Source organism: Mus caroli, unplaced genomic scaffold, assembly GCF_978045245.1.
Source record: "Mus caroli unplaced genomic scaffold, Mus_caroli_1 scaffold_15, whole genome shotgun sequence".
Taxonomy (NCBI): domain Eukaryota; kingdom Metazoa; phylum Chordata; class Mammalia; order Rodentia; family Muridae; genus Mus; species Mus caroli.
In genome coordinates this window covers 96,544,048-96,562,509 of record NW_028227270.1, presented here as the reverse complement: position 1 = coordinate 96,562,509, position 18,462 = coordinate 96,544,048, and the positions used below count along the sequence as shown (strand labels likewise).

Genomic DNA, 18,462 nt, shown 5'->3' with positions numbered 1-18,462 from the left:
TGGTCTCATCAAATGCTCTTTCGAAGGGCAGAACCCTGGGCTTCCCCTATGATAAATAGCATCTGTTGCATCAACTTGGAATTGCCTTATAACTTTTCCCGACTCACCCCAAAGCTGAGCTGTGTGCCATGAAGCATAGCCCACATGAGCAATGGAGATAAAAATAGGACCCGCAGCTCTAGGCTGCTGGGATGGTCAGGTGAGACAGCATTTGCGTAAGAAAAGCGCTGGAGCATCACAGGAATGGCACCCATGCCTGTTTAAAACATTGTGTTCCTTTGTAGATTCTAAGTCCTAAGGGACAACTTCCATTTTTTGTCACAGCTATATCGTCTGTAAATGTTACTGAGGGAAGATTTTGGTCAGTTAATTAACCAGTCAAGTGTACAGATGCCTCAAAGCTATCTCAGGCATCAGAGATCCAGGATAGGTAGTGGGTAATAAATAAAAATAGTTTCCAAACAAGATGAGAGAAGACAGAAGCAGAAGCAGAAGACAGAAGCAGAAGCAGTTACACTGGGCTGTTCTTGGTGAAGCATGCCTGTGGCCCTACCACACTAGAGGTGGAGGCTGGAAGATCATGGGTTCAAGACCAATCCTGTCTACATAGTGAGTTTAAGGTCAATATGGACTATAAGTAACTCTGTCTCCAAAATTTTTGTTTTTAAGAAGAAAATAAAATAAATAGAGGTGGCTTTTTAAATTAGTAGAGAAAAGTGTGGCTTGTTGGTTTATACCTGTAATCCCAGTACTGGTGAGTCTGTCACCACAAGAAAGCCAGCCTGAGTTACTTCATGAGTTCCAGACCAGCCTGGGAAACAGTGAGAAATATTATCCCTAAATAAATGATAACTAATAAATAAATAGCAAGGCAATAACTTGTTTACAATGAAATTTGGATCATTTCCATTAGACTTTTGAAAAAAAAAAACAAAAAACCTGAAGTGAGAATCCATTCACAGCATAAACAAAAGTAGTTCCATGGGCAGCTAGGTTCAGAAAAGAAAACAAAAATTTTTAAAGTCAAAACACAAGAAAGCAAAACTCTGGGCTGGCAAGATGGCTCAGTGGTTAAGAGCACTGACTGCTCTTCCGAAGGCCCTAAGTTCAAATCCCAGCAACCACATGGTGGCTCACAACCATTTGTAATGAGATCTGATGTCCTCTTCTGGTGTGTCTTAAGACAGCTACAGTGTACATAGATATAATAATAAATAAATCTTTGGCCAGGAGCAAGCAGGACTGAAGCAAATGGGACCCAAGTGAGTGGGGCCGGAGCCAGCAGGGCCAGGAGTGAGCAAAGGTCCTGAGTTCTATTCCCAGCAACCACATGCTGGCTCACAACCATCTGTACAGCTACAGTGTATTCATATACATAAATAAATAAATCTAGGAAGGAAGGAAGGAAGGAAGGAAGGAAGGAAGGAAGGAAGGAAGGAAGGAAGGAAGAAGATGGAAAGCAAGCAAAGCTCCCTATCTGACCTGGGGCAGCTGCGAGAGCTATGCTCTTTCATCAGTGTGGGAAGATGCTCTCTTGGAACAGTGAGTCAGGAAGCAGCCTCACAGTGGTACTGCCTCTTGAAGTCCCAGGCTGAGCAGGGCACCTGGCTTCTCTGGACTTTATTTCCACACCAGTAAATGCAGATTCTTACTCTGGGGATGATGGTCTAGCCTATAATACCTGTACTCTGGAGGCTGAGGCAGGAGTTGAATATAAGGCTAGCCTGAACTACACAAAGAGAGCTTGTCTCAAATAAATAAACTAACTAAATAAATAAATAAATAACATTTAAAAGGAGGTATGTTATGAGGACTAAATGATATAATGCTTGTATATCACAGATTTTATGGAATACCTAACTGCATATGTTTTTAGAGGTTTATATTAAAAAGATGACAGCCAATTATATCTCAGAGGTAAGGGCTTTAGCGTTTTCCCTTTTAACTGTAGGTTCTAATAACTCTGCAATGGCATGCTCTGTTTTTAAAAATAAAATGGAAAACAAGCTATTTTTAAGTTTAAAATACTTAAAAATCTCACCACTGGGGAATATTTTTGGTCATACAAAAATATCCATGATCTACTATTAAGAATTTTCTAAGCAGGATAATTTAGATTATGAAAATATTTATTATTCCTGTATCGATAACCTCAAGGGAAGAATGAAAAACTTGCAGTAGCCACAGCCCCTGTCTCAGGTCTGTGTTACATGTGATTTTGACTTTATTTCTTGTCATCTTCTGTTTCCTAAATTCTTCACAAAGATGTGATTCTTAGCAATTACAGGGGGAAGTATTTTTTTTTAAAAAAAGGAGAAAACAGTAGGATTTTTAACAAGATCAAACAGAGCTTTTCATCTCAAACATAGGGGAAGAAAGGATTGTTCCAGATGAAAAGGTAAAAAGAATAAAGTGAGTCCCAGCTAAGGTCCTATATTTTTCTTGGCAAGAGAAGGCAAGGGAGAGAATGGTTTAGGCTTTGGAACAGTTGTAAGAAATGAAAAGGTCTAATTAGAGATTTTTTTTCTTTTAAGGGAGCACAGATGAAGGCCTTCTGAGTTGAAAACCTAACTAACCTCATAGTGTGAACAAGAGCCATGTGCTCCCAGCATGCATCAGCACAAGGCTGGGAATAGGGAGTTTCATCTAAGGCTGATGAGAGACCACACAGGAAACACCACACACAGCACATCTGGAGGGCTTGCCGTCAGAACACTGGCAGTGGTTCTCATCTGACTTGACTTTCAGAGAGTTGGCAGATGCCAGCCACACACACACATGGCCATACTTGTAATCCTAGTCCTCAAGAGGCTGCCGCAGGAGAATTATGATTATGTCTGGATTATGTAATGAGACCCTGAGTCAAACAAATAAACAAGCAAATAAAACAAACAATAAAGATGGAAGAACAGACTAGCATAGACGGATGTTATAGTTGACCATAGCATGGTATCTCCAAAGGGTTATGTATTAAATCCTTGGTCCTATCACCAATCACACTATTGAGAGACGGTGGAGTCTTTAATACATGGGGGCTAGCGGGATGTGTGTGAGGTGCCAGGTATCAAACTCAGAGTATTGTGATTTGAATGTGCAATGTCCCCATCTGTTCATGGTTCCAACACTTGGTCCTCAGCCGATGGACATGTTTTAGGTCTTAGAAGCTTTAAGGGTGAAAGCTTGCTGATGGAAGTAGGTCTGAGTGAGTGGGTCAGGGGGAGTGGGCTTTAATATTTGAGAGCAGGTCCCACATCCTATCCACTCTGCTTCTTAACTGTAGTTACCATATGATCATCCACCTCCTGTAACCAAGTCCTTCAATGATAGACTGTATCTCTTCAAACTGTGAGCCAAAATAAAAACCATCCCCTCCCCCCTTAAATTGCTTTGTGTCAGGTCTTTGGTCACAGCAATAAGAAAAGTAACTAACACACCAGACAAGCACCCCACCATGGAGCTACACCCTAGGCCTCATGTAGGCTTTTAGATTGTGGGGAGTGTGTCGTTGAAGAGACTGTGAGACCCAAACTTCTTTCTTCCTCTCTTTTGCTTTCCAGCTATCTGATACACAGGCTTGCTCTGGGAACGTGCTCCCACCATATGCCGCGCATTATCACAGGCCCAAATGCAATACAACTCAGCATGGACCTGGGTCTGTAAAACTAAAATCCAAAATAGTCCTTTCCTTTTTACAAGCTAATTATCTCAAGTATAGTGGCGAAAAGATAACAAACTCAGCTGGAACTGGTTATTGATTAACCTTTTTGGCAACAAAATACATGGAGTTTTTAAGAATGCAACCAACCCAGGCAAATGAAGTGAACTCTCCTCCCAGGATTTACCTGGAGCTGCCCTTGGTTGACATTTTAGCCAACACTATCTGGTAGATATGACATTACCCATCTTACCAACCAGACTGGGAGTGATCAAACTCAATAATATTTTACTACTTGGTTAAATATGTCTCCATTAGGAAGATTTCAATGTGTCCACAGTCACTCAAAGGCATCCCAAAGACATTCTCAGGCTTTGTCCTTGTTCTCAATGTCGTGATCCCTGGGCATGTCACTACTCTAACTTATTCTATTCATTTCATTGCCAAAGGAAATCACTGAGAAGAACTGGACCTGCATCGTTCAGTATGTTGCATGGAACAGCTCCATTCTCCTGATCCTTGCCTCCTCTGGGTTGCTGACTCTGGGTTATGATGTAAGACTTCTCTTTTGCCCACTCTGCCAAGGATGCAATTATACCAGATGTTAGTAGCTTCAGATGCAAAATGTAAATTAAAAAAAAAAAAAAAAGCTTGAATAGGGAGGAACTACCTGCCGAGTGCAGAGCAGCCACTCTGTGTTAGCTGGTATTTGATCTAACTTGTCAGGCTTTCCTCAAGGGCATTTCATTCTGGCACTATCTTAACAATATGTTAAGATAACATATTGTTAACAATAAGATGCTAATGCTATCTTAACAATATAACCACTGCCCAGGCAACTTAGACAGCAAAGGTTTATTCCTTCATGATGCTTAATATTCTAATCCAAGATCAAGGCTTCAGATGGACAGGACAATATCCTTCCCCCCCCTCCCATCTTGTTTAAGTTCATAGCTGAGACCCCTGTATACAGAGACAGAAGAACTAGAGAAAAACACTCAAATGAACTTAATATAAGCCCTACAGGACACAAGGGTTTTCAGGAATGAAAACTCTTTGTTCTAAAACAGAGAAACCAAAAAAAAAAAAGAAAGAAAAAAGAAAAAAAATAAAAATAAACAAAGAAAAAAAAACAAAACAAAACAAAATAAAATAAAACAGAGAAACCTGTGCATACTTATGCTATGGACTGATGAAGAGCTGAACAGAGAGGTGATTGGGTAAGAGAAGTCTGATTTACACTGGGAGCTGGGGTAGCTGAGTGTTGAGTTTCTCTGTGTCTGTAAAAAAATAAGAGCATTCAGACTGGAGAGATGGCTCAGTGGTTAAGAGCACTGACTGCTCTTCCAGAGGTCCTGAGTTCAATTCCCAGCAACCACACGGTGGCTCACAGCCATTTGTAATAGGATCTGATGCCCTCTTCTGGTTTGTCTGAAGACAGCTACAGTATATTCCTATAAATAAAATAAATAGATCTTCCTTATAAATAGAAGAACATTCCTTCTTGTGCAGAGAATGGACTTCTCAGCGGGGGTTTTATGTTGGCTTTGGAGAAGGATAAAACCAACCCAGTTCACCTTTGTTGTTGCTGATTTTATTTTTCAGTACTGAGGGGCTGTAGCTAGAGCTTTCGTACAAGCCGGGCAGTCCCTGTCACAGGCTATTTTCCCAGCCAGAACTCATCTTCCTCAGACTGAGCTGTTTCCTTAAATACCACAGTGCCATATTTTGGCATTGCATGAACTGAAACACATCACAGCGGATTCTGTGAGGGCTCCCTTCTTGCCCTCAGCTGCCCTACTTCCTGGTGTATGCTTTTAAAGATGGAGCTCTCTGGCATATCCTTATACAAGGACACTAACTGCATTAGATCAGGGACCCGGTCTTAGGACTTCATTTACCTTTACTTTCATATTCCAGATATAGCTATAACTAGGGGACTAGAGCTTTCAGTATGACATGAAGAATGTCAACCAACGAATGTGCCCAGCACTTCCTTCTATGGCACACCCACATCAACTCTATGACTACTACCATTCACCTGGGTCATGTGTCTTCTTAAAGCTTTCAGGGAGCAGACCTCATGCTCAAGTTTTGTCCACTACAATGCTGGAATTCTGTCCAGACCTACTTATAAGGGGCAATTGGTTTTTTTTTTAAATCAATTTACTTATTTTATGTATATGAGTACACTGTGGCTATACAGATGGTTATGAGCCTTCATGTGGTTGTTGGGAATCAAATTTTGGGACCTCTACTTGCTCTGGTCAGCCCAAAAATTTATTGATTATTATATATGAATACACTGTAGCTGTCTTCAGACACACCAGAAGAAGGCATCAGATCTCATTTACGATAGTTGTGAACCACCATGTGGTTGCTGGGATTTGAATTCAGGATCTTCGGAAGAGCAATCAGTGTCAGTGCTCTTACCCTTTGAGCCATCTTGCCAGCCATGTTGTTTGTTTGTTTGGTTGGTTTTTGGTTTTGGATTTTTGTTGTTGTTGTTGTTGTTTTCGGTTTTTTTTTCTTTTTTTTTTTTTTTTACAAGTCCCATCTTTATTCACTTCTTCCTAAAATAAGTAAGGTAACATTCACTTTAGGGAAGAGACAGAGAACCAACCACAAAATCAAATGACATTTGCTTCCAAAATGTAATTGCCACTACTGCAGAATGTATCTCTCTTGCTGTCATGGTCCTGGATGTTCCACACTTAACTGGTGCTTCTCACAGAACTGCTGGGGCTTCACTTAGTGGTTAACAGAGTCTCAGTCTCAACTGTAACAAACAAAGTAAAGAGAAAGGAGCTGCACTGACGACTACTACTGTCTTCTTAGCATGGCTGATGCCCTTTTCCCTGTGCATCCTATGTGTGAGCTTCAGATGCTTTCTTCAGAGTGGTCAAGGATCAGGGACTGAAGGTACCTTTCAACATCAGATACATCTTGCTCTTGAGTTTCCATGGTAACTCTGCCCTGTAACTTGAAGATTTCCTTCTCCACATTTGTTTGCTGACCACCAATAAGGGGTCTGCGATGTTTACTCAAGTTGTTGGCTTTCTTCAAGAATGTGTCACACGTATCTTCAGCATTTTCAAGCTTGTTTTCATGATCTGTCTGTAAAATCTTCATTTGCTGCTGTTATAAAACCGAGGTGTTCTTCTTGGCCCCTTGTGCTGCCCACCTCATCTAGCCACTTCTAGTACAGAGACCCATACCTTTCACAGTACACAGACTCAAGCTCCTGCCTTGACTTCTGCTGAGCTTTCAGAATACCCTGGAGGCTTTCATTCAGGTTTCTGAAAGAGGCATTTACATCCTTTTCAAACTGCTTCCTCTTTTCCATAAGAAACTGAGTAACATCACCTTAGAAATCCTGCATCCTCTTCTGAACAGGCTCCCTGGCCTCTTGCACATCTGAATCTGAGCAATGACTGCCCATCTCACTGGTACCAACTACTGGATTGTCCGCAGGGTTGACTGCATCTCGGTTCTTGGAGTCTTCTGATGGAGGGTCCTATCTACCCTCGGGCACTTGGCACTTTACTTCATGGCCTTCTGTTCCTTGCTTGACATGGCTGGAACCTTCCTGGGTCAGACAGAACTCCATTCAGGGTGGGCACGGCTATTTGGGGCAATTGTAAAAATTATAGAAATAGTGTGAGCTCTTTTGTTAAAATAACCATGATTGAAAATTAAATTTGTAAATGTAGAAATGAATAAATAAGATTTAAAACAATGCTACATAATGTCTGACACCCATCAGTCTCCACTTACTACACTGGAACCTAAAAACCAAGAGATGGATATTCCTGTTTCTCACACAAAAGTGCGCCTTCATTAGCATTAATATTGTATTGTAAAGTGCAATGGTAGAGACACCATCAAGTGGTGAGCTACTGTACACCCAGTACAGTAACCCTACCCAGATTTGTGTTCAGCAAGGCTGGGTTACTTTGAAATTAATGGAGAGAGTATGCATTCTGTAAACATCAGTCCACACTGCAAATCAGGGCCCCTGGTCAGAACTCCTTTAGTGTTCATCAGCATGTCACTCTGAGTCTGTATTGTCATCAGAATCCAGGGCTGGGTGCCCAGTGAATGCTGAAAGGATGGTGGGGAGAAAAGACTAATGCAGGGTTGAAGAGGCTGAGAGCGACAACAGGAGGATGCTGGAAGGGTGGGGCATCACTCCTGCCCGCACCTTTCCAACCACACAGCCTGCAGCCTCAGCTGTGCTGTTTCCTCTGCTGTAGCTTTCTCATGTTGGCTCCTGCACATTGTGCAAAAGAGCACAATGTGGTCCAGCGACTGTGTGCTTCCTATTTCTGAACTCTGTTGCTTCATCGCATTTCAAAAGAGGTGTAAATTTTACAATCCGGTTCATTCCATTAGAGATAGCGATGTGGCAATGCCCACTGCAGAATCTGTATTTACCATACACGACTATTTACTACTAGATCCAGAGGAAGGTAGGCAGGGCGGGGTCACTCTGTGGCAAGGTGGCCTTCACCACAAGTTCCGTTCCCATGTGCCCTCTTTCCAGTGCTATGCAGAAAAGAGAACTAGATTGTGCCCTCCAAGATGGCTACTGTGCACAGAAGACCAGTGGAAATTATGCTCAGAAACTGCCAAAGCCAATGCTGGAAATAGCTACCACCAAAATATTGTATGAGTGCTTATGGGCAGTATTTTCTCAGAGCATTTGTAATGTATATGTCTGTCTATTAAGCATTTTACAGTTTTCAGGGCTAGGAACGTGGCTCAGTGGTAGAATACTCACCTAGCATGCATAAAGCTCTAGTTTTTATCCCCATCATTGAAAACAATGTATATATGTATGTGTGTGTATGTATGTATATATGTGTGTATATATATACATATATATAACTATATACATATATGTACATGTAGGCATATGTGTATATTAAACAGCTTTTGGTTTTGTTGTTTTCTTTTTTTTTTAAGGAGATTTTGTTATGTAGCCAAGGCTAGCCTAAAAACTCAATGTGTAGCCCAGGCTGTCCTTGAACACATGACAATCCTCCTGCTTCAGCCCCCTAAGTGTTGGGATTATAGACATGAGCCACTATAAGCAGCCAAAATAGATTTTGAAACAGGGTCTCACTGTGTAGCCCAGGACAGCCTCACACTCAAGATTCACTTACCACAGTCTGCCAGCTGGTGGAAATGCAGGTTTGTGCTACTACACTTGGCCTAGTTCCCTTTTGTTACATCAAAATGGGGGAATAACTAGGAAAATCAAAAGTGAGGCAGAATCCCCAAACAACAGCAAGGGGTGGAAAGAAAATGGCAGAGAAGAGTGTATTATCACTACAAACACGTTTAGAATTCGTTAGTAAGCTGCTTTCAATGGCACCCTTTCTTGGGAGAAATATCTTTGTCAATAAAATTGGAGGTTCCTAGTCCCATGTTTGGCAGACAAAATCATGTCAACTCATGTGCTGAATGATGGATTAGAAGAGAACATGTCTGTTCAGCCCTCTTGCACTGGGACCTGGGGTGGCACAATGTATGTCCTCTGTATCCTATATGCATGCTCTGATTCTTAGACAGTAGATAGATAGATAGATAGATAGATAGATAGATAGATAGATAAGATACTTGTGAGACTGGAGAACTGCTCCCATGGTTAAACACTTGCCAGCAAATTCTGTGTGTGAGAATGGGAATTTAGATCCCCAGAAACCCATGTAAATGCCATGTGGGTGTGGTGGCCTGACTGTGATTTCAGCCTCAGAAGGTAGAGACGGGAAAGTCCCAGAGCAACCTGGCTCCCAACAGTAGACGTATCCACAAGCTCTGGGTTTCCCTGAGAGCCTGGGTTTGACTGAAAGACCTTTCCCCAGTGAGTAAGGTGGAGGAGCCAACAAGGATGATTCCCTACACCAATCTCTGCTATCCACATGCACACACACATACATCTGTACACATGGACACACATATACACATGTGCATGCAACACACACACACACACATACACACACACTGGAGAAAGAAATATACTTGAAATGCAAACTGAACATGGGAAGTCTTTTCTTGTTATTCTTCCCCAAAGCAATATGACATTCGCATAGCATTTTTGTTACTCAGTGTTATAAGTGACTTAGGGATGGTTATGCCTTAGAGAAGCTGGTGCTGGTTATATGTGATTAATATATAGAAGCCATGAGCACTCATGGGTTTTGGTTTCCCAGAAGGTCCAGGATCCAGTTACTGTGGACACTGAGGATGACCAGTCAGAAGTACATCTTTCCACTGGGACTCTCTGTAATGATATACCTTTCACACAAGGTTGGACAGTGTAATCAAGTTTACTGCATGTAAAGAATGTTACCAACCCTCCTGACCTATGCTTTGGTAGCCACTGCTCTCTTAGATGTCATTCCTCCTTGATGTGACCCTCCTAAGTGTCTGGTGATCCTCAGAGAATGTCTGAGAACTGATGGCTTATTCATCTGGAAAATGTCCAAAATGTCTGTGAAGACTGATTGGCATCAGGCCTCCAGTGAGCGTCTCAAATAGTCTTTGTCTTATAGGCCTCACACTAGAGTGGGTAGACTGCCTTATGAACTGAGAGATGAGACCTGGACTTTTGGGTCCAGTGTCATGGCTAGGCTATGAGACTTAGTTCCAAGACTGCAGGGATCAGCAAAGAAAGTAGGAAATTTGAGACCCCAGAACCAAGCATGAAGCCCTGCGCCCCGAGCTGTGCCTGCTCTGACATGGAATGCCTGTCCTTCAGGCTTTGCACCTGAATTTATTTTCCTTTCATGTAGATGGAATGGTTCCGTCATGTCTGTAGGAAACCTCTACAGTTGTAGTCACTAGCCCTGGGAAATGTACCAGCTCATTTCAATGACACTGCCACATGACATGTACCCTGTCACCCAGTTAGTTTCCTTGTCCTGAATGTCCTATCAGTAAAATGAGTTTCCTTCCTTACCTCAGAAGAAGCTGGAAAATCAAGGACTATGCATCCCTGAGTCCTTAGGAAAGCATGCTCCATTATCCTCTTTAATATTATCGTCATACCTAGGACCCAGGAGTGCACCATCAAATGCAAGATCCACGTTTTCCCAAGAGGGTTTCAGGACCTAGAGACTGACATCAACAGGAGGGTGTTTGCCTTGTATGCAGGCATGAGGCCGTGGGTCAACCCCGAGCACAACAAAAAACAAACAAAAACCCAAACAAATTATTTGGGCTAGCACAGTGGTGCAATCCTGTACTCTCAGCATTTAAGGAGGCTGAGGCAGGAAGATTGCTATAAGTTCAAGGCTAGCCTGGTCTATCCAGACAATACTAATTCAGCCAGAAGTACAAGGTAGGACCCTGTATTTAAAGCCAAAACGAAACCAAGCAGAAAGTATTTCTCTTCTAAGGCAGGCCTTGTCAACACACCCCTTCACAGCCATCCAGTCAGAACAAGAACTGCCCAGGCCTGTCTTCAGATGAGATCTGCAGTCTACACAAGTCACTTTAGCACAAAGTCTTTATCAGATACCACCCAGTGAGAGACAAGCTTTCAGTGCCATTCCAAGAACAACTGGCACTCAGCACCCTGGTTCTAACATCAGGGAAGTTGTGCCAGCCTATAAATAACAGCCCTCAGCCACAGAGTGCTGCCGGAAGCAGGCTGTTTGGCATCGACATGGGGTCATATCTCAATTGTGCAGCATCGAGTACAAAGACTGGCTGCACATCGGCCCAGCCACTGCCTCCTTCTCTTCATCCAAGAGGTTTGAAGCCTTCCCCTCTTTTTGCAGTACTCTATAAGAATCTCTGGGTAACCCCAGAAAATGCAGCCACCCTTATAGGCTGTGGACGCCACCTCCTGAGCTTGCCCCCAAGAGCATGAGAGCTTAGGAACAGTGGCTAAGTGATGTGGGTCTCTGCCGGACCTCTCTCCTTCACCTCGGATGCTTTGTGACACCCCAACCCTCCTCACCCCCTCGGGGTGCTCCTGCAACAAGTCTCTAGGATGTTAGAAAGTGCGCAACTGGTGTCTGACAAGTCCCTGCTGGAGGCACACCACCTCCTCTCCATGCATGCCAGCTCCTTCTTCTCCTGCTTTCCTTGTTTATTTCTTGGCAGAACCTAATCCTCAGGAAGCCGCCCAATCTACTCCAACAAACCTTACTCTAAGGTTTCCTGAAAAGCACTGAGGCCCTCCCGAGCAGACACGCGGAGGAGTGTCTCGCACCTTCCAGGGACAACAACCTCCCCTCCGCCCCTGGCACTGCAAAAAGTGAGGCTTATAGCCAGGTTTAAAACCCTCGGGTGTTGTGTTTTATAAAAAGATAAGAAGAGGAGGGATATGTTTAGTGGAGGTGCACTCAGGTTTGGGTGGAGGTGGGGGCTCTAAGGCATCCCTTCCCCGAGGGACCAGCAACAAAGTATGGGGAGGGGAGATGAGAGAGTAGAGGAGTAGGGGCCGGCCAGGAGCACAGTGGGAGGGGGGGTGGAATGCGGAGAAACGGAGAGCAGGATCAAGAAGACAGAGCAAGAGCAAGTAAGCAAGAGAGGAGGGGGCAAGCAGCCCCTGTTTAGTGTGTCAGGCACACCTGACTGTTGCCAGGTAACTGTGGGACGGAGCCTAAACAAGTAGCTAACTTCAGGTACCTCAGGGATTTGGGGAGAATTCTAAACTCTAGTCAATCCATATGGCTATGATGGCTTACATTTGTGATCCCTGTCCTTGGAAGACTGAGGCAGGAGGCTTCCATCCTAGTCTATTTAGTGGGTTTCAGGCCATCCTAGGAATGAGAACATGTCTGAAAGAAAGAAAGAAAGAAAGAAAGAAAGAAAGAAAGAAAGAAAGAAAGACAGAAAGAAAGAAAGAAAGAAAGAAAGAAAGAGAAAGAAAGAAAGAAAGAAAAAGAAAGAGAGAAAGAGAGAAAGAGAGGAAAAGAAAAGAAAAGGAAAGAAAAGAAAAGAAAAGAAAAGAAAAGAGAAAAGAAATCTACAATAGCAATACCTCCCACCTTGTGATGGTGTTGTTAGAGTTTTGATTTTTGCAGTCTTGGTTTCTACCGCCTTCTGCCCTCTCCCACTTTACAACGCAGTGGCCTTTCCTTCTTGTTTTTTGTTTTTAAATCCCTCCTGCCTCAGCGCCCCCGGCTGTTCTTAGGTTTACACCCTTGTTTATGAACCTGGGTTCAGTGCGCTCAGCTGTTTGTGGCCTCCTGGAGGATGGGTGGCACTCCTCAGTCTACACACAGGACACGCTTCGCTTCTCGGAAGCAGAGGTTTTGTTTCCGCAGAGCTGAAACCACCTTTGTTGTGTTGATTCCTGTCAGCTGTCAGAAATCAGAGGCCACCCTTGGAAGGAGCCTGGGGCAGGGCCAGAGCGGCAGCCACACGGCAAAGGCTTCAGCAGAATAAAGTTTTCCATAGCAACCTGAGCTCATATTTAAAAGGAGAATTTTCTTCTAAATGGTAGAAGTGAAAATAGACTCCCTCCTGCGCCTAACCTGAGGACAAGGAGAGCAAGAGAGGAAGTAACAAGGCCTGGCAGGGATCTAACCAGCTGGCACTGTGTCCACACTTCCCCACCACCCCATTCCCTCCTCTCTTCCCTCTCCATCCCCTCTCCCACCCCTCCCCTTCCTCCCTCCCCTCCCCATTTCCCTCTCCTATCCCTCCCCTTCCTCCCTCCCCTCCCCCTTTCCCTCTCCCTTCTCTCTCCCCCTTCCTCAGTTAGTTCGTTCTTTTGTTAGTGTAATTCGAAGCAGCATCTTTCTTTGCTAAAGTTGCTGGCTGGCACAGGAAGAGCGGGAGAACAGAGCAACTGTCCACCCCACCAGCCTGGTGGATTGGCACTGACTCTATTTTCTGAGAGGAGACCAGCTTTTGTTGCTCTGCTTCTTAGAAGCTACAAACTTGCTGCCTTCCTAAGGCAAGGCAGGGGATATTAAGAGGCCAGAGTCAGGGGTCACGGGCCTCTTTCCTCAGGGCTAGGCCTTCATAATGCTGGGACACAGTCTCTTTAGTTTGGTGTTTAGCCTTTCATTGCTGCTTTCTTTTTATTTTGTTCTGTTTTTCAAACCAGCCTCATGTATCCCAGGTTGGCCTAGAACACTGTTGTGTAGTTGAGATAACCTGATACTTTTGAGTGCTGGGATTACAGCGGTACAGCTACCCCAAGGCGCCTGGTTTATGTGTGCTGGGTATTGATTGTCCAGGGCTTCTCCAGCTGAGCCACATCTGAAGCCTTCACCACTGTCCCCTTCAGCCTAACAATGCACAAGGTCAGGGAGAATGGGGGTTTCTCGGTCTGCAATGCTCTGTTTTCTCCAAAGCACCCCGCCTTCTCAGCTGTCTGCATGGGGCTGGATGTAGCAGGTTTAGGGCTCATCCAATAAGCAGGAAGCCCAAGAGTGACAGCTTGAGTGTGGCAGGAGGGGTGGGTGTTGTCTACAGCATCCTCCTCTGCCCACAGCAATGACAGGCACGGAGAACTGGGGATTCTGAAGTGGCGGCTCTTTCAAATAAAGGAGTGTTTCGAGACCTCCTCCAACAGAATCTTTGAAATAACCAGATGCAATGTGTTTCTCTTTCAAAAGAGGAATATTGTTTTCTTCCGTGGGATCTGGGTGTGGGGTGGGGTGCTGTTATGCTGTTACATTTATTTTTTATTCGTGTGTGCATGTGTGTGTGTGTGTGTGTGAGAGAGAGAGAGAGAGAGAGAGAGAGAGAGAGCGCTATGGGTGAGCAGTGCTTTGGGAAACCAAGAGAGAGTGTTGGATCTCCTGGAGCTGGAACTACAAGGGGAACCACTCTGTGTGGGTGCTGGGGACAAACCTGGGTCCTCCTGTGCGAGCAGGATGACCTTAACTGCTGCACCACCTCTCAAGGCCCTTCTTTGGAGTCTTTGAAAAACTTTTCCTTCAGGTTATTGTTCTGTCCTCAGCATGTCACTTAGTGACTGAGAGGTCAGTAAGATGCAAATATTGAGGAAAGGTCGCACAAGTCACACAAGGAAGATGTTTCCTTGCGCTGGTGAAGTGGCTTAAGAGATAACAGTGCTTGCTGCCTACAGTGAGGACCTGGGCTTCATCCCCAGGACCCACGTGGTGGTGGAAGGAGAGAACCGACTCTGACAGTTGCCCTTTGACCTCCGTGCAAACACTTTGGTCCCCTCCCACCACCCATACCTTACCTGTCCCTGCACAAGCAAAGACATACATGTAAACAAAAATTAGAGTTTTCAAAGTATTATTATGTTCAAATCCTTAATTCTGAATTCTTGTGTCTTTGCTTCTCAGTGAAGGAAGTTTGGGGTTTGGGGAGATTTCAGATCTGTGATTTTTCAATTATGGATGTTCAATCTGTGGGCAGAAATGAAATTACTAAGCCCAAATCTGCAGACCCTCATGTCTTCAGGGCTCCTGATGTCACTTTCTGGCCTGCAGAGCGCACTGGGCATCCTCCTGCCCAGTGTAAGGGCTGCAGTAATATCTGTAAGTGTCTCATTTTTGTTATTGTTGTTGTTGGTTTGTTTGGTTTTGTTGTTGTTGTTGTGTTTGTTTGTTTTTTGTTTTGATTTGGTTTTGGTTTTTCGAGACAGGGTTTATCTGTAGTCCTGGCTGTCCTGGAACTCACTCTGTAGACCAGGCTGGCACGGGGAAACAATGTATCAAAACAAAATAAAACAACTTCCTCTCCCGCCACCACCCCCCACAAAAAAGAAACAACCCACAAACGAAAAGTCGCTAACCACTCACTCCAAACAATCAAACCCTGAGCCCACAGCTCTGAGGTCACCGACCATATCCAATGTCAGTCTTTCCTGAGGGGCTTTTATGGGTTGTTCTCCTTTCTAGGGAACAAATAGATTTGTTCAATGAGCAATCGCCTTGTAATCTTACTGAAGAAAATCCATTGTTGACCAAAAAAGAAAAAGGAAGGAAGGAAGTATATTCAGGAGAAAATGTGGGTGATCATGGCCTGGCAACAGAGACTTAGGTTCCCCCAAACTGCATATACAATGTGAAAGCAATATCATAAAGTTTTTATAGTAACGGAATCAAGAAAGATATACATCAAGACACTTTGAATTCTTTGGTGGGATCAATCGTCATGGAGACAGGTTTACAACCAAGTGGAGAAGCATCAGCTCCAGCCTCAAATACTATGTGATGACTCTTTGCTTTTGGACTGGGAGAAGCCAAAGATCTGCTCAGTTAATACATTCCTAAGGAAAACAAGTGCTTCGTATGTACCTTCCAATGATTCTCCTAGTGCTCACAAAGGCTCTAGGTCAGGAAGAGAGACGGCAACAAATGGCTATTAAGAGGACTGAAGATGGCCCAAGATAATTTGACTCTGGACCTGCTATATTCCAAACTCTCCACAATAATTGAAGCTCTAATCTGCCGAAAGTCCAGATACCCTGAAGTTGGAACAATAAGCAAGAAGCCTGAAAGGCCTGGGGAGGGCTGTTATCATCTCTTTGAATCACTGGCACAGCCGTACTGTTGGTGGCCATGATCACAGCCCTTTGCAATTAGACACATCGTATGTGTATCTTTACTGACAAAGTCACCCAAAGAAAAGGTTATTTCTAGCTTTGCCATCGTTTCAGTATTCCCCCGTGATTCCAGCTACTCCACAGTTTCAGTTCCTCTCTCCTACCTTGTTCTTCTTTCTACTTCTTTTACATCTCTTTAGTTCAGCTTCTTTCCCCTGTTCTTAAGTTGGTAAATCTGAAAAAAAAAAAATTGTTGAAAAAATTGCTGGAGAGATGGCTCAGCAGTTAAGAGCACTGGCTGCTCTTGTAGAGGACCTGGGTTTGGTTCCCTGCAGCCACACAGGAACTTACAACTATCCTTAAGTCTAGTTCCAGGGAATCTGATGCCCTCTTCTGATCTCCATAGGTACTAGGCATGCACATGGCATTTATACATAATACGGGCAAAATACATGTGCACACATATACACACACATGCACAAAATATACATAATTACACACTGAGATTACTGCAACCTAATTCTTCATACCAAAAAATAATAATCTTTGGTAATATTCCTGGTCATGCATAGATACACCAAGCACAAATACTTTTACCTCAGAGCTTCCCACTGCACCTAAGCTCTGGTAGATATATCATTATTATTTTCCAAATGAATGAATGAGTGAATGAATGAATGAATGAATGAATGCAAGAAGGAAGCAGTTTCTCAGGGCAAGAGGCAGGCCTTGCACAATTGCCATCAGACTTACATAACAGGAAGAGTTTAGAGTACCCAAATGTTGCCCATCTCTAAGCTTATGGCTTTGTGAAGGTCTACAGTAAGACTTATGATGTGACCAATCAGCCTTTGGTCCAGAAGACTGAGGTGCATCCTCACATTGATTGGAAGCAAATTATGTTATTCTCCTCTTAAACTGCTTTTACTGTTGTCTGCCTCACCGAGAAGCTTGGGCTTCTGCTTTCCCTTTCAGATGTATCCCTTCCTTCTTAGTCACAGCTCCCTCTGCACAAAGAAGTGACGAATGTCTGAGACGATAAAGGGCAATTACTTCAATCTGATCACTGCATGTTGGATACATGTATTTAAATGTCACTGTGCACTCCATAAAATACATAATTGCAATATGTCAAGTATGATAAAAAGTGTATTGAAAAATAAGAGTGATTAGCACTGTGGGTTGGGGATATGGTTCTGAGCAGCTAAAATGCTTACCACGCAAGCATGGGGGCCAGAGTACAGCTCCCTAAACCCTCGCAACTGGGTTTCTGCCCTGAAAAGGCAAACCCATGGGATCCCCAGAGAAAGGTGGCTAGAGAAACTAGCCATGTAACTGAGAGATGCTGGCTTAAAAGGAAAAGTGGAAGATTTCTAACATCAAATTTAGGTTTCCAAACATGTACACACACACTCACCACAGAGCGACAGGAAAAAAATGAAACACATAAAATAAATAAATAATGTCAGTTTGGGTCCTCAACCTGCCACAGTCTAGAATCACCTGGGAAGAGAGCCCCAATGCAGGCCTATCTAGATCGGGTTGGCGCATGGTCATGCCTGTGACAGTTCTTCCTGATTGTGTTAAGTTAGGTGGGAAGGCCACCGCTATAGGTGGTGCTGTTCCTCTGGTTTGGGTCTTGGACTGTGTACTGGTGGAGAGGAAGGAGCCTGAACAAAAGCAAGCATACATGCCTTCATTCTCTCTCTGCTCTTCACAGTGGCTGTGAAGTCCAGCCTTGACTTCCTGGAGATGATGGCCTGCATGCACAATGATCATTCCTCCCTTAGGGCTACTTTTGTCGAGTGTTCAACAAAAACAAGCACACTCCTGAATCTCTCTCCTTCCCATCTCCCTGTCCCTTCCTCTCTGCTTCCTGGGCCACGGAGATGTGGCCCAAGCAGCTGCCTCGTACTCCTGCTGCCTTGCAGCCAGTAATCACAATACCCTCCCTGCTGTGATGAACTATAACTCACAAACCATGAACCCAGACATGCCTCCCCTCTCTGACTTTGCCTTTTATCTGGTATTTTGGTCGAAGCAATGAAAAAAAAATGTAACTAATTCAGGGCTTCATGAAAGAGATAGCTCTTGAACTAAGCTCCAAAGATAAGTAGACATTTCCCAAGTTGGGAGACCAGACCAGAGGGGCCTTCTGAGTAAGGAAGTCATGTGAGCAAAGACTTGCAATGGGGAGCTGAAAACTAAGCCCATTACCCTTATTTATTCCTTACAGATATTCTGGTCAGCATGGTGTAGTACTGAAGGATGTGGACTCTGAGGCCTGGATCAAATGTCAGCCTCTGTATCA

The 18,462-nt window shown here is 43.9% G+C and overlaps 1 protein-coding gene and 1 pseudogene across 2 annotated transcripts in view; one reads left to right on the top strand and one right to left on the bottom strand.

The window, feature by feature from the left end:
• Ripor2 (RHO family interacting cell polarization regulator 2) overlaps window positions 1–18,462 on the top strand; it is a 223,839-nt gene that overhangs the window by 84,070 nt on the left and 121,307 nt on the right. The window lies entirely within an intron of this gene.
• Window positions 6,468–7,231, bottom strand: LOC110307916 (X-linked lymphocyte-regulated protein 5C pseudogene; annotated as a pseudogene).